We start from the raw sequence: 17,430 nt of genomic DNA on the forward strand, positions 1-17,430 counted from the left end.
CCCCAGAAACTGTGGGTTCCCAATTAGCTAATTGAAGGACAGCTTCCAAACTCATACATTATCTAAAAATTGAGCATGTGTTGTGGAGTTCTTTCATACAGCATAAAAGGTGGAGTGACATATAGAAACACTAACTCTGATTTCTCAGCATGATTCTGAAAGCTGGTTTCAAGTAAAAGCTCTTTGGAATGGAAAAGCCAACTGGAGCTTGTGCCTCACCTTATATAAGTAAGTACCGTAATTCCCCGAGACCAGAAACTGGGTTCTCAAAAACCTAGGTGAAAGTTGGCTTCCACTCACATATGTTTCCAAAATGGAACAAGTGTAGAAGAATTCCTTTGTCTCACCTAAACAGCAAGGCTAAATCTCAAGCACTTACCATGATTTCTCTGCATGTTTACTTGAGTAGATTTAAAGCTAAAAGCATTTTTCGCTCAGATACCTAGTTAGAGCTTATTCCTGCTGTTATATATATCGGTCGGGCAGTGCCCCAACACCACAATTCTGTTTTCCAGCAGTGTTGGTGAAGGGTGGCTTCCACACATATTCGGTTTTCTCTCATCCTCACTCTTCTGCTTAGACATCAATGCAGGTTGTGTATTGTGGAAGCCAAGGAAATTTTTTTTCATTTAGGATCAGCCTCGGAGAAAACTGAGACCTGCTTCTGCTTCTTTTCCCTGCTAGATTTCCTCTTGGTGCATTACCAATCCTCAAGAGTGAGTTCCTTTAACCAAGTAATTATTTCAAAAAAATGAGCAGGTTTCCATATGGCCATTACTTCTTTTATATTCTTGCTTTTTAATACCTCTCTTCCATCTCTTTATCTCCAGGTGTCTTATTTCTATGTCCTTTGGTTTGGGCTGATGGCTAATCAGCATTAGTGTAGAAATTGTTGCTTGATATTACTGATCTATATTCTTTCCATGGATATTTGATTTATCATTGGAATTTAGGGAAGATAGTTTCTTTAAAAAATCTCTGGTAAGTAACTTGCGGAGGACCCTGATTCTGTTGGTCTAGAACTATAATGCTTAATTTCTGAATAAGTGATACTTTCACAGAGCTCAAAATTCCAAAGGTTTGCGTGTCACCTCTGTCCCGAAGACTTTCAAACTTTTCTTTGGGGGCACTCAGAACTGAGTGTGTGTGTGTGTGTGTGTGTGTGTGTGTGTGTGTGTGTGTGTGTGTCCTTCTGGACTTAGTTTAGCCTGAAATGAGCAAAGGCAAGTACCCCCCATTTTACACAATCAATAGACGACTTTCACAATTTGATACCTTTTAAAAATATATGAACTGTAATGTTGTAGAATTTTACAAGAGGCAGTGACCTTCAGGACTGTCAGCAATGGAGGCAGAACAGTTGGAGGGACAGCAGGTGCTCGTGCTCAGTGGCTGAAGTCACACAACATCCACGGCCACCTCTGGTTAATCTTATAGAGTGGGTGCTGTCTGCAGGCTTTCAGGGCTGTGCCCCCTCCCCACCAAACATATATATTAGGAAAAGTGGTGAGCCTCAGTATGAGAAACAATAAAGAATTAGTAGGGGAAATTGAGTTTATTGTTTTTAAAAGAAAAATTAACATCCAGGTAGTTTAATTTCAGCTCCTAATAGACTGATGTGTTGACATTCACAAGGATGCGTAAACACCTGCAAGATCATGGGGCAGGACCGGAGACTCTGAAGCAGCAATCACCACACACAACTTCCACTGCTGTCCTTGACAGCCTTATAGAATTACTTGATTAAGAAAAGGCCATAGATTTTAAATATCATCATTTTGAGAAACCAGTACTTTTGAAATCTTATATACTAATGTAACTAAATTGGATAAAGAAATGTTAAATGTGTAATAAAGCATCCAAAGAGGTAATGATTACTGAAAACACCACAAATTGAAGAGGACCACAGCATAATGTGCATATATATTTTAATGATCTGGAAGAATCAGCTCAGCAGTCTATTCGAGACTTCTAGAGATGATGTCAAAAGTGGGTGTCCTTGGATAGCTTTTTGTGAATGTTAGAGTGAAGTCAGGGTCAGGTACACAAAATTAGTTTAAAAACAAAAGGTGAACCAGATTTCTTTTCAAAAATCTATTGTGTCTTGTTAGAAATCATCAAATCCAGTGTCAAGGGAAGGAAAAAAAAAACCTAGTGACCACGTGACTGTTTCAGGAGCTGGTAGTAAAATGACAGTTGACAATTGTGTAAATTAGATATGATCTTGATGTCCAACTGACCCAAAGATTTTTAGTCCATGTGCCAATAATATATCAAGGAATAAATAGTGATATATGTTTTATCAGCTCTGTTATCCCCCCTTCAAGCCTGCATTTTGATTGGGAAACTAAGAACTTCTACTGCAGGGAGGGGGATTTTCAAAAATGGAGTGTCCCCCAACCGAGAAAATTAAGAAAATGTAGCCATACACTGTAGAGACACAGGGAGATCTGTTGAGCCAGATGACACTTGCTTTACTGTCAACTAGTGGAGGTGCAGCTTTTTGAAGACTTGGGTACCACGTTGCTGCCTTTCTCAAGGTATTGCCGACGGCTCTTGAGAAGCGATGAAGTGAGGCCAAGGAATTAGCCTCCGAATGCCCTTTGCCATGGATGTTGTCTCTATTCGCCACTTTTAAGCTTTAGCTTAGACAAGTTGCCGTGTCTTGCCAAGTGAGCTAAATACAGTAAGTACATCTTGAAGCACACGACTCTTTCCTCCTCACTGCAGCAGAGGTCCTCTGCATTGGAGCATCCTGAGATGTCATCAATTGTCATTTTTTATGTTCGGAATCAGAAAGGATGCTATGTCCACATGGATGAGGAGGGTAAGATTTCATTCTCTAAAGTGGCAATGATGGGTTGACCTTTTCACTTAAAGGGTCTGACATCAACAAATGCGTGTCTGTTCTGGACCAAGAAGAAACAAGTGTTTGAAAAAGAATAGCTTGAAAGGTCAGTGGGACATGTCAGGCATCTTCTTCATGTCCTCAAGTTCGGGTATCCAACATGGTTTTCCTATCCTGAGTGATACTGACAATTTGCCGTGCTCTGTGCCACATGTATACCAAAGGCTTTCCTAAATAAAATATCTAGAAATGCTAACATTCTTGATATGTGTTAAACCGGGGGATGTGAAGGATTTAAAATTAGTCCCTAATGTGCATTGATTTTTTTAAAGACATCAATTTTATAGAAACTTTTGAAGAATTAAAGTGACAGAAAATTACAAAGCACCTTTTCCTTCTGGTAAGAAAGGGTTCTGTATTCCTTTATTGATGAATGTAACATAGAATCAGTACTAATATTGTTTGTATTGTACTTAGTGTTTACAGAGTGATTCACAGATATTCTCCTATTTCATCTGTGCAATGACCTCTGGAAGATAAGATTTCCTAGTTATGCTTTTTAATGTCTATTTTTAACTCTGTCTAAAAGCAGATTGAGCCCCATTTGCTCAATTTAGAAGGCTGGACTGATATTGTGTCAGAACATTCCATGAGGCAGAGGAAAGGAAGAGACTGGGGTTCTACATGATGGAAGCTGCTCCTGAAATGATTTGACCAGCAGTCTTATCCATTTTTCACAAGGCTGGAAACAAAACATAACCCAAGACAAGGAAAACAAGGATCCCATGTGACTCCAGCCTTGGCACGTAGAGTCACTGCTGTCTTTCTGTGCCTTGGAGAGGAGGATGCTTTGGGACTGTGTTCTACAAACTCTGTTTTGTTTATCTCCACAGTGTCTTGTTTTACTGGCATATGCTGTAACTTGATTTAAATTTCATAGCTTTAAAACAAAAATCAAGATCTCTTTATCATTTATTAACTATTTGGTAAAGAGTTTTTGGTGAATATTGAACTTTATTATTAGGTCTTACCATGGCAATGCACAACACCTATTTCCCCAGATAACAGCAGTTGCTTAAACATGCTAAAATTGTATTTCCCTCTTACATAAAGAAGTCAAGCAATCGGTAGCCCAGGGCTGGTTTGCATGATGGCCCCTGGGTCAGAGAACAAGATGCCTGTTATCTTCAGCCCATCAACCTGATGGCCCAAAGTGGCTGCCTGAGGGTCAACCATCAGGTCCACATTCCAGGCAGCAGAAAGGAGGGAAGAAAGGTGCTTCAGTTCCCTTTTGGGATGGTTCTGTAAAGTCCCAGGTAGCTTTCCTGCTTTTATCTTGCTTTAGACAGAGGGCTGAGAGACAGCTTGCTATGAGGTAAGCTCAACTCAGGACCAGCCTTCTCCCTCGAGGGGAGGGGAGGGAGTGCGCGGGGAGGAACCGATCATCCTGCACATGGTGTAAGACACCACGATGAGCCGCCGGGGGCCTCTGCAGTCCGCCCATTGCTTTGGGCTGCACTGAGCGGTTGGTAACGGTTGAGATTTTCACGTAGAGGTGCGTGTATGCTTGAACAATTGCTCGGTTCATTTAAACTAGTGGCTACCAGAGCACGTTGGAGAACAAATTTGTTCTCACCTTCTAGCCAGTGACCCTCCCGCCAGGTTTCTGTCCTGCTGTTCATTTCCACGTTATTTTCCAAGACTTCCAGAGGAAATGTAAGCAGCCTGATGCTCAAATGCTTTTCTGTGTGATTCCCCCCTTGTTCTTTGAAGGAAAAACAAATTGCCTAGAGAAGAGTGGACAAAATTCCAACCCTCCATTTCTTTAAAGCTCTGAGATTTGGTGTTAGGAAATAGAAGAAAATTCCAGAAACACCGTTAAGAAACATTATTTCTTTCAAATGTGATTTTTAACAGCAAAGGACAATATAATTTATAGAACAACTTTTAAGACAATTGAATTGGCAGTAAGTTCACATAATGAAACTTCCAACAAGTCTTTATATTTCTCCTGGAAATTCCTTGGCTATTGGTGTAAATTATTAATAATTAATATCAGCTTTCTATTCTTTCTCTTCCTGTAGTTGTAGAGTTACATGAAAATAGCTTGTTGTGTCACTGAGAAAGCCTCCTGGTCAGCCTTTTAGTTAAACAGCTTGTGTGCATTTTGGTGGCAGGTGTGCTAAATAGTAGTTTTCAGGCACTTGGGGGATGCCCATCCCACCAGCACTGTGGGAGCCTATTTCTCACCCACGACCAGGTGAGACCCTCCTTTCCTCCACTGCCTCGCCCAGCCCCCCGCATTCTGGTTATTTCTCACCACCCAATTTCATCAGATTCAGCCCTGCACAAGCAGAACAAGTCTTGGTTTCTCAAAGACCAGGATCTTAGTTCTAGGTTTTGTTAAAGGACAGTGTATAAAATCAGGCAAATTTATGTGTCTATTGAGGCCTCGGGATCTCTGCAATTAAAACAAGAAGTTGAGTTACAATACTATTCTTTTCCACTTCTGAATTTCTATAACTCCACACAATAGCTTTTTTATTAATTAGCTAAAAATTTTTCCAGAATATATTTTCCTAAGATTCACAAATATCTGTTACTTTATATTTAAAGATGCTATATTTAAAAAATGGAATAATTATTTACTTTTAAAAAGTAATTTAAGTCAAGAAATGTTTGATACTGAAAGTTTACTATGAGTTCAAGTATGTAAGCTTAATTTTTGTGGTACTGTCGTTAAAACACACAACGTGAGAGTTGTGGGTTAAGTTTTATCTGGGGCAAAATGAGGACCAGAGCCCAGGTGTCAGCATCTCAGGGAGCTCGGAGGAACTGCTCTGAATTTGAGGGGGAGTTCAGCATTATATGAGATTTCATTGAATGCAGGCGTGCAGTCAAGTGTACGTTAAGTCAGAGGCTGCTGCTATTCGAGGAACAGGTGTCTCTGTTAATGATTTTAGTGCTTTTCTAGATAGGAGGATATGCAAGAATTTGGGCTCATAAAATTTCCTGAAAATGTCTAACTATCTGAAAGATTTTCTGCCCATTTTCCCAGAGCACAGAGTGCCCCATTCCTGATCTCCACACAGAACTACTTTCAGAGGGTGTTCAAGGTCAGCAGCTGCAGTGGCTCATGACTTAATCAAATCAGAGGTAGATGACAAGTGCCAATTTTTAGTTGACAATATGTATATATTGTAGGAAAAAAATGTTACTTTCCAACCCTACCCCTGTTTTACTTTTAGTTAGAGGTCAACTGAAAACTGTTAGATGACTTAAGTCAGATGAGGGGTGAAGGAGTCGTCTCGTGAGCCGGCCAGTGCTCTATGTCAGCCTCCTTGATCACATTCAATTTTCTTTCTGTTCAAACAGCATGCATCTGATTTTATGAAGTTTGGAGACTGTCCTGAGCACATGGGGTCTGGAAGTGGCCCTGTTCCTGTGGTCTTTGTTTATTCTGTGAATTATGGTGTGAATCTTTATGTGCCCAAGCTTCATCATAATTTCAAACTTTAAGGATTTAAATATGGGAGATGGATGCCAAGTTCTGGGAATAGATTTTCAGGATAACAGCCAGGATTGGTAAAAAGTAGGGAGAATGGATACAGCCTTTAAAAAAGAAAAGTTATTTTACAATTTCTGGCAGATAAATTAAAGTCCTCGTTGGGATTCTATCAGGAATGTTTAATTGGGAGACCTACCTCCCATTTTCATGAAATAAAATAATTTTATTATTTGTTTAGTGCCTACTGTCTAACAAATAAGTATCCCCTTTGCATATATTTTTATCATTTAATCTCTACAAAGATTCCCTGGAGAACACACGTGTCACAGGTGAGGGAACCAATATCATCCAGGGTAAGTGGCTGGAAGGCAGATGGGTTGGAGGGCTTACCCTCCTTCAGGCTGAGACAGAGACACCAAGGTTTATTGACAAGCTTGTTGTTGAAGTTGTTTATTTAATACTTTGCTTCCTTGATGAATTGGATCTCTTGAAATTGTTTATGTCTGGCTTATCTTCCCCTCTCTCCTCTGCCTCAGGACTTCTCCTCGTAAGTAGTATGAATTCAGCCTGAGCTGATTCAGGAAAATCAGAAAATAAAAAATTAGCCCACACAAATGACTTCTTAGTCCTTGTAATTCAGTACTTCCTAAAATTCTCAGAAACGCAAGGAAGGTGTGTTACCTCGGGGACTGAGTGCATTTGAAGAGTGAGAAATGTTAAGTGTGATATGGTAAAGGCGCAGGCTCTATAGACAAAGATCCGGGTTTGGATACTGGCTCCATCAAGTACTGGAAACATGACCACCTACAGCCTCAGTTTCTTCATGTGTTAAATGGGCTGATGGAGCTCACGTCCAAGTGGTCAGGTCAAAATGAGATGGTACGAGTGACTCTCAGGCAGAATGCTTGGCAAAGTGCTAGTTGCTCTTGCTGGTTTATAATGTCCTCTTAGGTAATTCCGTTGTCCATTGGCTTGAGAATACCTCCTCATTTGATTTAAGAAAAATAGCATACTTTAAGAATTTTAAAATAAGGAATGAAGATTTACTGATTAATGCTGGGTGTATTTTTATAGGTCATTTATTAAAAAAAAAAGTAGGAGTTCTCTAAAGAGAATTTATTCAGTGTGCCTAGAATATGATTCAGTTAAAAATGGTTTTCCTTTAAATACTTTTCAGAAATTTTCTGTGATATTTTTCTTGAAAAGTACTTGAAGATTTCTGAGGAGGTTTTACATTTAGAAAAGTTTATTCTTGTAACAATTGACACATTAAATAAATGATTCATATCCCTGGACAGCATAAAGCACTGGCTTTTTTTTTTTAATATATATAATTTTGGTGGTTAGTTCTATGACATTTTATTGGGTAGAACTATCTCCCATTTCCATTTTACAGGCAGAGAAGATGAGTCATACGATACTCACTATACAAGAGAAGCAGAGGCTGATTAATTTGGGCAGAAGTGTAAAAGGGTGTGGAGAAAAAAATCGTTGACTCACAAACTGGACGCATTCTGTGGTGCTGTGCAGCTGAAACGGATTTGATTTTGCTTCTGGGTTGTCCTAGGTTTTGGCACATGTGCCTGGAAATGTCTGTCGGGCAAAGATGCTTATTTAAGAAGGTTGTCATTGTAAATGTTCTTAAGAGTATTAAACAAATTCCACAGCAAATAAATGAACATGTTTGGAAGGTTTTCCACCCTCATGTAATTTCCAGAAAACAGACATGATTCACTTGCTAAACCAAACACACAGGTACAGTAATGAGCCTGGCTCACATGACTGGACAGCACGGAGGGAGCCTCATCTATTGGCGTGGGTTACGCTGCAGGAAGCGCAACTGAAATTTTAATTAGAATTTATTTACAGCGAGTGCTGCTTCCGCGTTTTTCTCCCCAAAGTAAGGAAGCGCCCTCAATGCCTGGCCATTAGTCTGCAGAGCCCCGCGGCTCACACACTCCCCTGCTCATCAGGAGGCTGATGGAGCCAGTTTGCTTAGACACACTTAGCTACACTCGCAGCGGGGATCATCAGTCTCTTCTGTGTGTTGATCTCCACGTGCAGGGGAGAAAATCGACTTTTGCTGCCGACAAACGCTAATTGACTACCAGTTGTTTCAGAGGGACTGTGATGTTGAAAACTGGTGTCCCATTCATTTTTATATGTTGGATGCTGACAAATTTCACGGCATCACCTTCACGGTAAGTACACCCACCAGGGAGGGTGTCGGAGTTTGAATCTGTGTGTTTTAGTATTCAGATCCTGGCACTGGTCAGTTTACAGTGTTCTCGCTGGGTTTGGGAGACTGTTTCTGGAGCGATTTCTTTGGCTTCCAATAAATTTGCAAAGCCGTCTCCTTCAGTCGATTTCTGATGAGTTGAGTTGGGAGGGGCATGTGAAATTGGGGCGAGCAGAGAGGTGGAATGAAAACTAGCCACCATCTGGTTACCTTTCATTTTTTGTGGGCCAAAAATGCTTGTCTTCTTTTCTTTTCTCCTCAATTCATCCCTTCAGGTCAGGGAGTCGTCTTCAAGAATTTCTTCCTAAAATGTAAAGTAATGATGAAGGCAGTGTGTTTCTGTGGTTGATTTCATTTGATTTGCTTTCATTGTTAAAGATTTTCTGGTGAGGTTCTTATGAGCTCTTAAAAGCTGGAAGAGCTGCAATACCAAGGAGAGAAAGTCAGAGAAATGAGTCAGCGGCCCCTGTGAGGTCTGGGGGACGAGGGCAGGAGGTGGGGCGGAGGCAGCACCGTGGCCTCACCTGCAGCCCTGAGGGCAACGTGTACATGTAAAGCCAGAGTCTCTTGTCACCATGTGTTCTAACAGGACTCCCACTAAAGGAATGCGAGGAGATTTGGGGAGGCCTTAACTTTTACCCTCTTGCCAAACATCTTTAATGCTGACTGTATTTATTCAAGATGACACAGAGATCACCTGCAGAGTGTGAGGAAGCGGTGCTTGCTTCCTGTCTTGCCCGCCCCAGGCTCACTCATCAGACACCTGATTCTTGCAGGCACTGCAGTGCCCGTGGGGGGAGCTCTGCTCCTCTGGGAGCTGGGCACGGCAGTGCGCACACTGAAGCCGGCCGCACCATCGCTGATCCCACTCCAAATGGTGAGATGAGCCCTTTGTGTAAGTAGTAGAGGTGGGATCCAGAGTCTTCCTGTGTTTAAGGAGTTCTGCAGTAAAGCCAACTAGGAGGAAAGAAAGAAAATGCCTACTGTTCCATGACTGTGTCCTAAGGGTTTAAAGCTCACTGTGGAGCACACGTGAGATCTCATTCAGTAAACACTCTGGGGTCTTGATTCTGACTTGTCTTGAATTTGGCATTCTCATGTTATTTCTCTTAAAATATGTCTAAGCAATCATTTTTGTTTGATGGTTATGTGTGCATAAGGGTCCTGAAGAAACTGTTGTGGATGGAAGTGTGGGTACCAGAAGGGCTGGTGGCCCTGGGGGCTGCCCGAGCTCCACACCATTTGTTACCAGCAGTCTTTCAGATTGCATCTTATTCCAGAGCTCATCGGGGCTCCCATCTCTCACTACGTGTCTTGAGAGAATATTTGTTCAGAGGGGAGGGGACGGGGTGCTTCCAAGTTTGGGTTCTGGGGTTCCCTGTCTAAAGGTGGCACTGGAACAAATCATTTATTCATGGAGTAATGAAGCCCCCCAGTCTCGTGGCTAATTGGGACTCCCTGTCCTTCTTCATTTTAGGAGCTGGAGGGCTTGGGTTAGGCCACCAAACCTGTTTTTTGGTGAGCTTTCAGTCTTATAACTCCACCTGGGTTGTCCCGTTTCAGTCACATGACTTTGATTTTTGCAGGTAGGTGTTAATCCTGGATAGTGCCTGGGACTTCCTGGTTTCCCCTACAGTAGGGACACTGAAGAAAGTTCACCCCATATGGTGTGTTCGGGGGCCTCGAGGACAAGTAGGGACCCACAGACAGATGTCTGGATGGGTGGCGATCAGGCCCAAGTCTTGGAAGAACAGAGATTCCATTACTGTTTTAACAGTGAAATTGAAGGAGTAATTCTGGAAGGTCTGATGCAACTGAGATTAAAATTATTATATGATTTTTATTGTTAGCAGGAGTGGTTTTTAACCCTTAGACCCAGTCCCCCCTATTGACAATAAATATTTTTTAACCTTTCTTTTCTGGTGCCCGGAAGTGAACGTCATAGAAAATGTAAAGTAACTATAAATATGATAAACAAATAGACAGGTAGATGGAAAGATGTTTTGCCTAAATTCTTATATTATGGGATATTTTATATTCTATGCTAATTAGTGACCACTCAGGACAAAAGGCACATACAAAGGGAGTCACTTCTAATAAACTATTTTTCCAACCCTTACCTAACTGGGAAACAAGTGGCTTCAGAATGTTAGAGCACCTCCCAAGTCCCTGGGGAAATCTCCTTGTCAGACTTACACTTGCTGATGGTGTCCTGTGCCAAGTGAAAGCAAATGCGGTTCGGAAGCTGCCCGGAGGCTGACTCCGGGGATTCCTTCTCCGTCGCAGCTGTGAGGGAGCCTTGTCTTTCCTGACCACAATCAAAGAGGCGATTTTGAATCTCTTAAAACTGCCATACCAGTGTATATCACAACCCTCACAAGATACATTGAATAAAGTAGAAAAATTTAAGTGTCTCCTTTAGGATAGAAATAGGGTATAAAAGAAATAAATTAAAAAATTCTAGTGCCCGAATAAGTGCTACATTACACTGGCTGCATTATAAGGTTAGAAAACTTCATTACCGCTTTACATACCACATCTTGTATTTAGATTTTATTTATCTTTTTTTCCCTAAAGAAAAAACAATCATTTGATGAGTTCTTGTGTCAGAGGTGATGAGAAGAGAGCAAGTGTAAAACCGGGAATCGTGGTGCTGGTTAGTCTAAGACCATCTCCGTCACTGCGCAGATCATCTTTACTCATTTTACTGCACTTTTTGGAATCACCTTCTCACTTGGAAAAACTCCCGTGTCAGTTGGATTTGCTAGTAAAACAATTATTTTTCTTACCTAGAACATCAGTGATGTTTTCAAGATGATAAAAAAAATTTGCCCATGGCATTTAAACAGTTGCTTGTTCTCGTAACTCATGGCTCACGGTCTCGTATTTGTCACAATTGGAACTGTGTTTTCTTTCTGCAAATTCTCATTGCTTTGGTGACGCAGGGACACTTGTCCTTACTGGATGGAGTATGATAGTAGTTTTTTGCATTCTCTCCCTAAATCTGGAGTCCTGTGTTATGTTTCCTGTTAACTTAAAAAATAGGAATATTGTTATTTACCTAAATATCTAACCTCACACCAGTGGTGCATATCAAATTGGTCCAAATGGGAATTCCAATATTAAATGAGACAGTAATTTCACAACCCACTTTTCCAAAAATTTGGATTGATGGTTCAATTATACCAGGGATATTAGCTGTTTTAATTGAATCAATCATTGCTTTCTTCAATAAAATTTTCCATTCCATCTGCTCTTTTGGTTTATTGTTCTTCAGTGTTTCATTTGCTTTCTTTCCCAAAAATATATGATTTTGGCTTTTGTCATTGAAAACCCTTACTGGTTTTGCTACCTCTTGCTGGAGAGGAAGGCTTGTGACTGTTTTATAGTCACTGGTTTCATGGTTGTATGAGTGCTTAATGCCACGTTGCAGGGGTGTGGAGACCTAATGAATTGTGTACATAAAAGGCTTAGTCTACACTGAGTAAAGGGTTAGTGTTCGCAGCCCATGTCATCAGTATCATAATTAATCCATTACAATCATCCTCTATTAATCAGTGTTTTCCTTCTAACGTCTCCAGGAGAGGAAATGTAGTAGTCTAAATGCAAATCTTTGCCAAACTTTCAGTCAATTCAAAACCTTTAAAGCTTTGCTGTCAATAGGACTGTGTGCCTTCTATCCCTAATTCTGCTCCTCCTGACCCAGGACGCGGTCTCCACAGCTGATGATCCATGAGACACTGGATTCTTGGTCCCATGGCTCTGTGTGTTCTGGGACTTCTGGGGACTTCAGCACTGTTTTAGGGGCTTTGGGTCCCACCTCTTCATAGCATTGCTGAGATGAGATCTGTGGATTCACCCTCATTCTTGACTGTATGGTGCATTTTTTCTAGAACCAACACACGCCACCGTGGCAGCACTACTTTGAACACGTGCTGGGGCAGAGTGTGCTTGTCATTTCTTGGGTTTAAATTTTCTGTTCTAATTTCTATAATGGGGTATATTGACAGATACACTCCATGTAAACAGAAGCTCTGTGGGGTTTTCAGCAACTTCTAAGAGCATAAATATTCCTGAAGCAGCTAATCTTCCTCCCAACAAGTGAGGAGCAAGCCGGCAAGTCCTGGGTGCCTGTGGCAGCCAAGCTGTGCAGCCCAGGCTGCTCACCGAGGAACAAGGAGAAAATCTTAAAAACCTACTTCCATGCTGTCTTTCACAGAATCTCAGAAATGAACGTTTTAATATCTAAAGAGGGGTGATTTTTTAAAAAACATTTTATTTTTTTCCTTTTTCAGTTTTATCAGGCAGAATTTTTACAGTTCAACTTCACATACACATATTGCATGTAAATACATGCATAGAGCATACTGCAGTTTTTAGTTTACATATATGTACTAATTATTGTTTCATAAGAACAGATTAGAGCTTTAGATTTTTAAAATTAGTTACCAGAGGAATAAGGACATCTACAAAAGAATAAACAGAATATGGTAATCCAATCACAAAGGACAGTCAGATGTGCTTGCATATATTCAAAAAATCAAAACAATATTTAGTTCATTTGTGGTCTTATTATTATTGCTATTAATTTTAGATTCCCCATAAATGAAGTCATATGGCATTTTTCTTTCTCTTTCCACCCCACTTCACTTAGAATGACAGTCTTCAGGTCCATCCATATTGCTGCAAATGGCATCTTTTATGGCTGAGTAGTATTCCATTGTATATATGTATCACCTCGTCTTTATCCAGTCATGTGCTGATGGACATTTGTGTTGTTTACATGTTCCCTGTTCTATGTCCCTTCTGGCAACAATTACGGATTTTAAATATTTTCCACCTTAAAATCCTTCCTGAAGGAGATGTGGTAACTGGAATCAAAAACAGTTACAGCACAGGGTTGTGTGTGATGGGCCCTGGGGGCTTGGTAGGAAGGTTGGCAGAAAGGATTTCAGATTCTGATCAAATGAGTCCTCCTCTTGTAGCCCTGCTGACCGCCTCTCTCACGGCCTGCCCTACAAGTCTGACCAGTCCCTTCTGTGAATCCTACTGTATTGTGCACAAATTTTGTCCAATTGGTGTCATCCAGTAGGGACCTTAAATGAGGCACCCAAGCTCCTGTGTTGGTTTCTTCCATCAGCCCTTACTTCCTTGGGAGCCAGGACTGTCTCATTGCCCCAAGGATCCCTAATGCCTAGTGAGATGCATGATAAAGCTGGTACTTAATGAGCACATGGGTCAAATGGAAAAACCTGATCAAAAAAAGCCCTCATTTTTCAGACATGCCTACTTGAGCACATAGGGTAAAATGACATGTCTTCTTGGATTTGCTGTCAAATACTCCAACAAAGGACAAATAAAAGAACAAAGGTCTGAATAAAGGAAATATGGAAAAGTTTGTGAATTCCTTAATCTGGGTGATTGGCTTATTGTACTATACTTACTCATGTATACTTAAGTTAGTTTATAATTTTACTGTCATTAGCTGAATAGCAAGTATTAATACGTATTAATTGAAATCCTTAGAACTGAACAAACTTACCCCACACAAAATCCTTAATATCCTAGTAGTTTGTCTTTCAGAAATCTTTTCCCACAAAGACAGGAAAAAATGGAAAGGCAGATCCGTGCAGTATTTCCACGTTGTCAAAAGACCAAAGGCCGATACAAAAGAAGAGATTGTAAAAAATATAAAGAGGCTGAAATCAATGTCAGGAAAACCTAGCTAAGGATCCTAAATGGCCCAACTTAACTAACCTCAGCACTGCTGCATCAAGAATGGGGCAAATAGCACCTAGTGGATTTTTTTTAATAAATAAATAATAATCCAGTTCCTACCACAGGCAATTATGATAAGACTGAGTATAATTTCTAACACCAACTAGTGTACAAATCATAATTTCTACTTGATTCAAACTGCTTCTATAAAATTTGAATCTTTTTATTCTTAAGACAGATTTGTGGCCTATGACCAAGTGATAAAATTTTCAACTGGCTTGTATTAAAAAAGTTCACCATAGTGAGAGTTTATTACATCAAGTATTCCTTTTTGGGAAACCCATGTGCCTTGTCACTCTCTTTCATAAGATTTCCTGTGGAAAATTCAATCCTTCATTCAGGAAAAGGCTGAGCAATATACCTCATGGAAAACCTTCATAAACTGCAACACAAGAAAATGAAAATGACAGTGAGCAGCCCGTGAAGCCGGCAGACACGCAGCGCACGGCTGTGTTCCCGCCTCGAATTTCTGTAACCAGCAGGGAAAATGTGCATTTCAAGAAATAGACATAAACAATTTTCAGGACCTGAGCACACAATTTCCCTTTCAGGGTTTAGTGGGCTTCCATTTAATTCTATGAGAAATGTTTAAAACAACAGAACAACAGCTGAGATAGGGTTTAAAGTAACTTTTATGTCTTAGTGAAAATAAAGCCAACTGATAGTTATCATTTTTACTTTATTTGATCTCACTCTCTTACTTTACCTCCCCAACTTCCTCCACAAAATGATTGTGAACATCCCCTCCTGTGTCAGAAGGCTAAGTAGAAAGTACCAATCAAATGGAGGTGTGCTTTGTTGTTTTATTTTTCAAAACAAACAAGTTTCATTCATGTGATTTAATAATTTACATCAGAAACAAAGTCTACTCAATAAATGGTAGCCAACACATGTCATCATAGCTGCTCATCAGGTTTGGCCCCATGTTACACACTTTTACATGGACATGTGCCATGTGCTGTCATGGGAAATGGTGAGTGGGAACAGGGCCTCTGCTCTCACAGGGCAGACAGCCTGGTGGGGGAGGTGGTGTTCAATCATTGCCCTTTTTTTTTTAATATACTTACAAATTATGGGAAATGCTATTTAAAAAGAACAAAATGAGTCAATGAAAGTGAAAAATACAAGGACAGTATTTAGGCTGAGGGAAGACAGGGAACCTCTTTGAAGAGCTGACACTCCACTGAGACCCAAAGGACAACTCCGGTGCTGCAGGTGAAGGGCAGGGACACATTGATAAGGGGCTGATATCCAGAATATACCAAAATCTCTTTAAACTCAACAAGAAGGATGAACAACCTGATTAAAAAATGAGCAAAATTCCTGACACAGATCTCATCAAAGAAGAAATCTACATGCCAAAGAAGTCTATGGAAAGATGCTCCACAGCATCTGTCATCAAGGGGATGCAGACTGAAACAGCGAGGTACCACTGCACACCTGTCAGGACAGCCAAAACGCAGAATGCTGACAGCACCGAATGCTGGTGAGGATGTGGAGCATAAGGAATTCTCATGCATTGCTGGTGGGAATGTAAAATGGCCCAGATACTTTGGAAGACGGTCTGGCAATTTTTTACAAAACTAAACGTACTCCTAACACATGATCCGGCAACTGTGCTCCTTGGTGTTTACTCGACGAAATGGAAACTTATGTCCACACACAAAACTGCATACAGATGTTAATAGCAGCTTTATTCATAATCACCAGAACTCAGAAGCAACTAAGCTGTTCTTCAGTAGGTGAATGGATTAACTGGTCCAGCCAGAAAATGGACTATTATTTGGTGCTAAAATGAAATGAGTTATCAAGGCATGGAAAGACATGGAGGAACCTTAAATGCATATTACTAAGTGAAAGAAGCCAATCTGGGAAGGTTCTGCAACTGTCTGATTCCAACTGTATGGTGTTCTGGGAAAGGGAAAACCACAGAGACTAAAAGATCAGTGGCTGTCAGAGGCTAGAGGGGAAGGAGCAATGAATGAGGTGCAGCCCGGAGCATTTTAAGGTCACTAAGACAGACTACTCTGTATGATGCTGTGACGGTGGATACATGTCATTGCACATCTGTCCAAACCCACAGAGTGCACACCACCAAGTGTAAATCCTAGTGTCAAGTCTGGGCTCTGGGTGATGATGACGTGTCAGTGCAGGTTCACCCAGTGTCGCAAATGCATGCTCTGTTGCAGGCGTCAATAATGAGGAGGCTGTGGGGACAAACTGCAGTTCATACACTGAATCCAGCCCCAGACACAGCTGTTAATAAAGCTCTGTGGGTGTGTGGAATGTCCGGATGCTCTGGCGTCTGAACAGCAGAGCTGAGCAGCTGCACCAGAGATCAGGAGGTTTGCAGACACTGAAATACTTACTCCCAAGCCCTTGACAGAAAAAGTCTGCTGAGCCCTATTCTAAACGAATCAGAATTCACCCTGATGAGACAGGACAGCAGGGCCCAAACCAGGCATGGTTAATGGGACTGAAGCAATGTTTTAGTTCGAACACCTTTGCTGAAGTCCTGCAGATCCAGCGACAGACTGTAGCCAGGTAGCGTCTGCAGAAGGAGTCTGTAGCAGGCCTTCCCGCCAGGCTCCGTAATGCCGGGGGCCACGCGCTGCACGGGGGCCACCCTCTTGAAGAAGGCGGACTTGCGGTGGAAGCCGATCAACTCATAGAGCTCGGAGAGGATGCTGCACTGCTGAATTCTCTCCTAGGAATGCTGAAGCACAGGGAGAAAAGCAACAAGCATTTGAACGAAACATGTAATGGAAAAAATACCCGTAAAAAATTTTCCCTTAAAACAGAGACCCAACGATACAGGAAGGAACAGGAAGGCTGACTTCATGCACTGATGGGACCGGATGCAGAAATGCAGGGAAGCAGCGCTGTGCAGATGCTCCAGACCCACTCTGGGCCCCACCTTTCCACGTTCCGCCTCTCCTTTTACTAGAAAGGTCCGTATTCCCTGAAACAGAGGAATCTGCTACCTAAACATGGGACACAGAGAAGGGAAATAGGAAAAGGACGGGAAAGTAAAGGAACAAAAGTTCATCTACACCC

At 41.3% G+C, this 17,430-nt stretch overlaps 1 protein-coding gene across 16 annotated transcripts in view; it reads right to left on the reverse strand.

Moving 5' to 3' along the window:
- Window positions 1–15,162: 15,162 nt before the first annotated feature.
- Window positions 15,163–17,430, reverse strand: part of LOC141579539 (uncharacterized) — a 113,192-nt gene continuing 110,924 nt past the window's right edge. For all 16 annotated transcript variants that reach the window (XR_012511116.1, XR_012511111.1, XR_012511108.1 and 13 more), the window contains one exon: window positions 15,163–17,089. The gene's annotated coding sequence lies outside the window, so the exon portion shown is untranslated. The remainder of the gene's footprint in view (window positions 17,090–17,430) is intronic.

This window comes from Camelus bactrianus, chromosome 2 (genome assembly GCF_048773025.1).
Source record: "Camelus bactrianus isolate YW-2024 breed Bactrian camel chromosome 2, ASM4877302v1, whole genome shotgun sequence".
NCBI lineage: Eukaryota > Metazoa > Chordata > Mammalia > Artiodactyla > Camelidae > Camelus > Camelus bactrianus.